Source organism: Abramis brama, assembly GCF_963993115.1.
Source record: "Abramis brama genome assembly, chromosome: 14".
NCBI classification, from domain to species: domain Eukaryota; kingdom Metazoa; phylum Chordata; class Actinopteri; order Cypriniformes; family Leuciscidae; genus Abramis; species Abramis brama.
In genome coordinates this window covers 19739300-19746484 of record NC_139976.1, presented here as the reverse complement: position 1 = coordinate 19746484, position 7185 = coordinate 19739300, and positions in this window count along the sequence as shown.

The following is a 7185-nucleotide window of genomic DNA, read 5'->3' as shown; positions in this document are numbered from 1 at the left end:
CACAAAAAATAGCTATGTGGTTCCTTATCACAATCAATCATGGTGGCTAAACAATTCTCTCTTCAGATGGCTAGAGAAATATTTACAAATTAGAGAAGACAGACATAATAAATAAAAATTTTATTTATTTATATTTGATTAAAAATAAAGATACTATAATTAATTTGAATTAACTAGATTAACAAACATATACAAAATCCCATTAGAATTTCCACCCTGTTAGTTTCACATTCCACCCTGTTAGGTTTATAGACCTAACAGGGTGGAATCTAACAGGGTGGAAAATTCTGAGCTAAGTTAGTCATAGCTCTTTGAGTGTTCAACATTTAGTTAGCTAACCTTCTACAGATGAACAGAACTTTTATAACTATGTCAGATTTGTTTTTACATTTTTTTGATAGGACAAACATTCTCACTAACAGCCTAACAGGGTGGAACTTTAAGGGTGGGACAAGCAGGATAACATTTCAAAAACAACAAAAAAAGTTAGGAGTGAGAGTTGAAGCTTATCTCAGTTTGTACAGTTGAATTCAAGCGGGAAAAAGAAATGATGTCACTTCTTGAAAATGGCTTTAATGAAATTGCAGTCGGATTTGGAAGGCAGAAAAGTGCATTCTAACAGGGTGGAAGATGACTTCAGGGACGCAGTAATTGAAGAAATTTTTAAGAAAAAGACCTATATTTTCACATGAGTTATATGTATGATTAGAGGCAGTTTAGCCTAGTTAATAACATAATTTAAAAATATTTTGAGTTTTTTGTCATTTCATGGTTTATATTTCTTGCAGAAGTTGATTACTGTGCACTGGGACATGATAAAATTGAATGCATACATCAATTAAAATTGTGTAAAATACAAAATAGTATTTTTAATGTCTATTAAAAGGGGGGGGGGGAATCTGCGTGCATACGGTGACGCAAAAGTGTGTGAAATTCAATGTAGTATGCACTCCAGGCGGCTAGGTGGCAATTAATGTGAAGCACTGATCGGTGCCTTCACTGTCTAGCAGACTTTTGCGTTTTTACCGTTTAGACGGAAACGCGACGGTTGAGCGTTTTTAAGATTTCCACTCTGGAGGTGGTTTCACTTTTTTGCGTTTTTAAGCCCCAAAAACGCCGTCGCCGTCTAAACGAAAGGCACATCTGATAAAATATTTTTACGTTTTCACCCGCGAGCGTTCTCGTGTAAACAGGGCCTTACATCATGATTGACTTCTCTAGCAGTTTCAAACAATGGTGCATCTAACGTTACCTTATTTCTCTGTTTTGCGTGCTTATTTGCATTTGATTTGTGCTGTACTGACTGTAATTACATTAAAATGTCATTAAAGTGTTTGAATAAAGCATCTATTTTCTACATTCTTAAAAATGCATCTTTCTTTAATAAAGTTTATTAGGAATTTCCTGAATAAAGTTCTAACGTCATTTAACAGATTTCTTGAAGTGCAGGAGACATGAACATGAGCAAGAATGTTAAACTGCAAACATAGCCCATCCTTGCATCCATCAGTGCTTGCAGAGCACATTGCTCCTTTAGTAGGAGTGAAGGCAGATAAAGATGGACAATAAAAACAAAACAAAAAGAGAAGCACCCTCCGGAGGGTTGTTCCATAAAAGACGCTTAGAAAAGCGGGGATTAAACTCCAAAACCGGACTTGAATGAGCCTAACAAAAAAGTTGGGGCTAAAGTGGTTCCATAAAAGGTAATTGAAGTTCACGCAATCTCACTAATTTGAGCCAGGTTTATCTAGTCTATATAATTGCGTGTGCACGCGTTTCTTAAGCAGCCCTAGAGGTCGATCGTGGATCAAATCGATCCACCATCAAACAGCGTATATTTTGTGCTGTTTTATGCGTTTGTGACATGTTTTTTTTCCCTCAGTGCAGAACTTACATTTTACAGTTATATTCTCCATCTGTAAATGTTAGAAAGTCATGCAAATGTATCCATTTTGCTGCTAATCTTCATATTGAACGAGCGCTGCTGCGCGCATGCGCGCCAAATAGGAGCGCAATAGTTCTGACTAAAATATACATTTTGCTTGGAAAATTAATATGCGATATTTTATAACACTAGAAATATCTTCTAATTATAATAATTTATCTTTAGGATGTTGGATAAGTTGCCGTAAACTTCAAGCGAACAGAAGTACTTCAGTGAACAGAAGTAGCCTAATTTTTTAAGAAACTAAATATATAAAGATACAAAATATAGTTTTGTGTATAGGACCTATGCTACTTAATAAAGATGATGTATACTTATTTAGAATGCTGAGAATTACAGCTTTTAATGCAATAATTTTTTGGAGAAAGCAAGAATCCCCAGTTTTAAATGAGTGGTTAGATTTAGTTTCTAAAGTAGCCTACACTATGGAGAGGATAACATGAAATTAAGAGCAAATGTATACATTTTGAACTCTAAAATCAAAGAATATTCCATAAAATAAAGGAATATATATTAGCCTACATTAACTACATTTTTATATAACCCTCCCTCCCTTTTATTTCTAGTTATTTGTTATTTTATTTATTTACTTATTTAATACTGAATATTTGGTATTCAAATAATATTACTTGAATAACTATTAGGAATTATGTGTCATTATAAGAGTTTGATATAAATATGTGAATGTTACATTTTTATTAATATTTATTTATTGTTTTTTGTCTTTTCCCCCTTAAATCATATGTAAAAGTGTCTAACTATGTACTTTTTGGTTATTGTTCTAATCATGTGTTTCTTAGGCTATGTGTTGGTGGGTATTATCACAAAAGAAAAAAGTAGAAGGAAAAATAAGGAATATTTATTGGGGGAAAATATGATGTCTTTAAAGGAACTGTCAATTTGTATAATTGTGTTAAATGTAATTATTTATTTTTAATTTTGTGATTTTAACTTCTGCTTTAAAAAGCTTTTTTTTAGATTGTGTTCTAATGTTCTTCTAATAATCATAAACATGTACTACAGCTGCCAAACAAAACCAGAGAGAAATGTATTCATAAATCTTTAAAACAATCTAATTAAATCTTGGGCACAAAACATTCAGCCAGTAAAAAAAGAAAACCTGTAGTATATATATTGTATTTATCTATCTATATATCTATATCTATATCTATCTATCTATATATATATATATCTATATATCTATATATCTGTATATCTATATCTATATCTATCTATCTATCTATCTATCTATCTATCTATATATATATATATATATATATATACAGTGAGGAAAATAAGTATTTGAACACCCTGCTATTTTGCAAGTTCTCCCACTTGGAAATCATGGAGGGGTCTGAAATTGTCATTGTAGGTGCATGTCCACTGTGAGAGACATAATCTAAAAAAAAAAATCCAGAAATCACAATATATGATTTTTTAACTATTTATTTGTATGATACAGCTGCAAATAAGTATTTGAACACCTGTCTATCAGCTAGAATTCTGACCCTCAAAGACCTGTTAGTCTGCCTTTAAAATGTCCACCTCCACTCCATTTATTATCCTAAATTAGATGCACCTGTTTGAGGTCGTTAGCTGCATAAAGACACCTGTCCACCCCATACAATCAGTAAGAATCCAACTACTAACATGGCCAATAATCAGTCATGTTCAAATACTTATTTTCCTCACTGTATATTGTCTAATTTATCATTGTAGCCTTATTTAAGTTGATTTTCTGTATACTGTGTATTTATTTTTGGACTAATAGTGGTTAATAAAGTCCAATAATGGTGTGAGAGAGTGTCAGTGGTAATATCGGTCAGTGTTAGAGGATCTGTGTAACAGCTGAGGCTTAGCCTGACAGTTAGCCTGCCCTGGACCAGGCTAGTTTCCCAGCATAAGTTGCCAGAGTAACTGAGTTTGAACTATTTTAAGTTTGCTTTATGAAACAGAATCCACCGACAATAAGTCTGACTAACCAAAATAAGCCTGGCTTGTATTCTAATTTTGTTTTATGGAACAACCCTCTGATAATGCTGACATTGATTATCCAGTTGTTGTCGACAGCATAATCACCTGAGGGTTGTTCCATAAAAGACGCTTAGAACAGCGGGGATTAAACTCCAAAACGGACCTGAATGAGCCTAACAAATAAGTTGGGGCTAAAGTGGTTCCATAAAAGGTAATTGAAGTTCACGCAATCTCACTAATTTGATCCAGGTTTATCAAGTCTAGATAATTGCGTGTGCACGCGTTTTTGAAGCAGCCCTAGAGGTCGATCGTGGATCAAATCGATCCACCATCAAACAGCGTATATTTTGTGCTGTTTTATGCGTTTGTGATATGTGTTTTTTCCCCCTCAGTGCACAACTTACATTTTACAGTTATATCCTCCATCTGTAAATGTTAGAAAGTCATGCAAATGTATCCATTTTGCTGCTAATCTTCATATTGAACGAGCGCTGCTGCGCGCATGCGCGCCAAATAGGAGCGCAATAATTCTGACTGAAATATACATTTTGCTTGGAAAATTAATACGCGATATTTTATAACACTAGAAATATCTTCTAATTATAATAATTTATCTTTAGGATGTTGGATAAGTTGCAGTGAACTTCTAGCGAACAGAAGTAGGCTACTTCAGTGAACAGAAGTAGCCTAATTCAGGGAAGTTTATTTTAAGAAACTAAATATATAAAGATACAAAATATAGTTTTGGGTATATGACCTATGCTACTTAATAAAGATGATGTATACTTATTTAGAATGCTGAGAATTACAGCTTTTAATGCAATACTTTTTTGGAGAAAGCAAGAATCCCCAGTTTTAAATGAGTAATGTAATTTCTAAAGTACACTATGGAGAGGATAACATGAAATTAAGAGCAAATGTATACATTTTGAAAAGATATGTGCAACTCTAAAATCAAAGAATATTCCATAAAATAAAGGAATATATATTAGCCTACATTAACTACATTTTTATATAACCCTCCCTCCCTTTTATTTCTAGTTATTTGTTATTTTATTTATTGACTTATTTAATATTGAATATTTGATATTCAAATAATATTACTTGAATAACTATTAGGAATTATGTGTCATTATAAGAGTTTGATATAAATATGTGAATGTTACATTTTTATTAATATTTATTTATTGTTTTTTTGTCTTTTCCCCCTTAAATCATATGTAAAAGTGTCTAACTATGTACTTTTTGGTTATTGTTCTAATCATGTGTTTTTTAGGCTATGTGTTGGTGGGTATTATCACAAAAGAAAAAATAAATAATAAATGAATATTTATTGGGGGAAAATATGATGTCTTTAAAGGAACTGTCCATTTGTATAATTGTGTTAAATGTGTTTGAAATGAAAGCCACAATAAAGTACATAATATATATATATATATATATATATATATATATATATATATATATATATATATATATGCTAAAATATTTGTTATTTGGACATTAACTGTAATAACTGTAGCAATAACTGTAAAGGGACTATTGTAATGGGGTAAATCAAATGTAGGCTAATATACTGTCAATTACTAAGCTCAGATTCATCTTACCAGTTAAAATTTATACTGTGGTTTTGTAATTATTTATTTTTAATTTTAACTTTTTTTAGATTGTGTAGATATATATATATATATATATATATATATATATATATATATATACTGTGTATATATATATTGTCTAATTTATCATTGTAGCCTTATTTAAGTTTATTTTCTGTATACTGTGTATTTATTTTTGGACTAATAGTGGTTAATAAAGTCCAATAATGGTATGAGAGAGTGTCAGTGGTAATATCATTGTGTTCCTATTGGTCAGTGTTAGAGGATCTGTGTAACAGCTGAGGCTTAGCCTGACAGTTAGCCTGCCCTGGACCAGGCTAGTTTCCCAGCATAAGTTGCCAGGGTAACTGAGTTTGAACTATTTTAAGTTTGCTTTATGAAACAGAATCCACCGACAATAAGTCTGACTTACCAAAATAAGCCTGGCTTGTATTCTAATCTTGTTTTATGGAACAACCCTCTGACCTGGGACTTGATGATATCCTGTGTCTCATCACTGCTTAATCAGGTAAGCATTAATATTCCTGAATCTGTATTAAATTTGAGAAATGTAACTGATTTCCATTCGGTTTAGCTTGTTTCCACTGAAACACAATCACAAAAACATCTTGTGTTTATTGAGAAAGTGACTGACAAGGCCATAGTATTTTTTTTTTACTATGGAAATCAATGGTCACCGTCAACTTTCTGGTTACCAACATTCTTTAAAACATTCTTCTTTTGTGTTCAACAGAAGAAAGAAACTCATATAGGTTTGGAACAACTTGAGGGTGAGTAAATTTTGACAGAATTTTCATTTTGTGGTGAACTATCCCTTTAAAGAATTTTTTATTGAAAAAACCTAAGTTCTTTTATTCTACAAGATAAACTTGTTACTTGAATGCTTATCACTTTGTAATGTTGAATCAATACACTTACCGTTGATTTGTGGTTAAAATCAAAACATTATTTCAACATAACTGAGGGTGCAAAAGTGATGTTGATAAAATATTACTTTGTAATGTTGAATCAATACTATACTACCCATTGATTTGTGGTTGAAATCTAAACATAATTTCAACATTAACTGAGGGTGCAAGAGTGATGTTGATAAAATAACACTTTGTAATGTTGAATCACTACTATGACTGTTGATTTTTGGTTGAAATCTCAACATTACTTCACCATTAACTGAGGGTGTAAGAGTGATACTAAAGCAACATCACTTTGTAACATTAATTCAATGCAATTAGCGTTGACGCATCAACATTGTTTCAATGATTACATGCTATCTGGGTCACGTGTTTGAGTTTCCTGCCACTAATCAGTTTCCATGGACACTAGTCTTCATCACAGCAGTTCGTCATTTAGTTAACCATCATGTGTATTTAAGTTCCTCACTCAGTGTTTAAGTTCACTCAGTGTTTGCCAGGTCTCAGTTGTGCTTGTGCTTGTGCTTGTGCTTGTGCTGCTACCACCATCTTCATCTGTCTGTCTACCTACAACCTTGCTAACAAATACTATCTTCGCTAATATTTTAAACTCGTTGGCTCCCATAAAAGCCAAACAGCGGCAGCATACACCAAATTCTGACCCCTGGCTAAATGATGATACCCACACACTTCGTCAGGTCTGCAGGAGGGCCAAAATAAGGTGGAAAAAGATAAG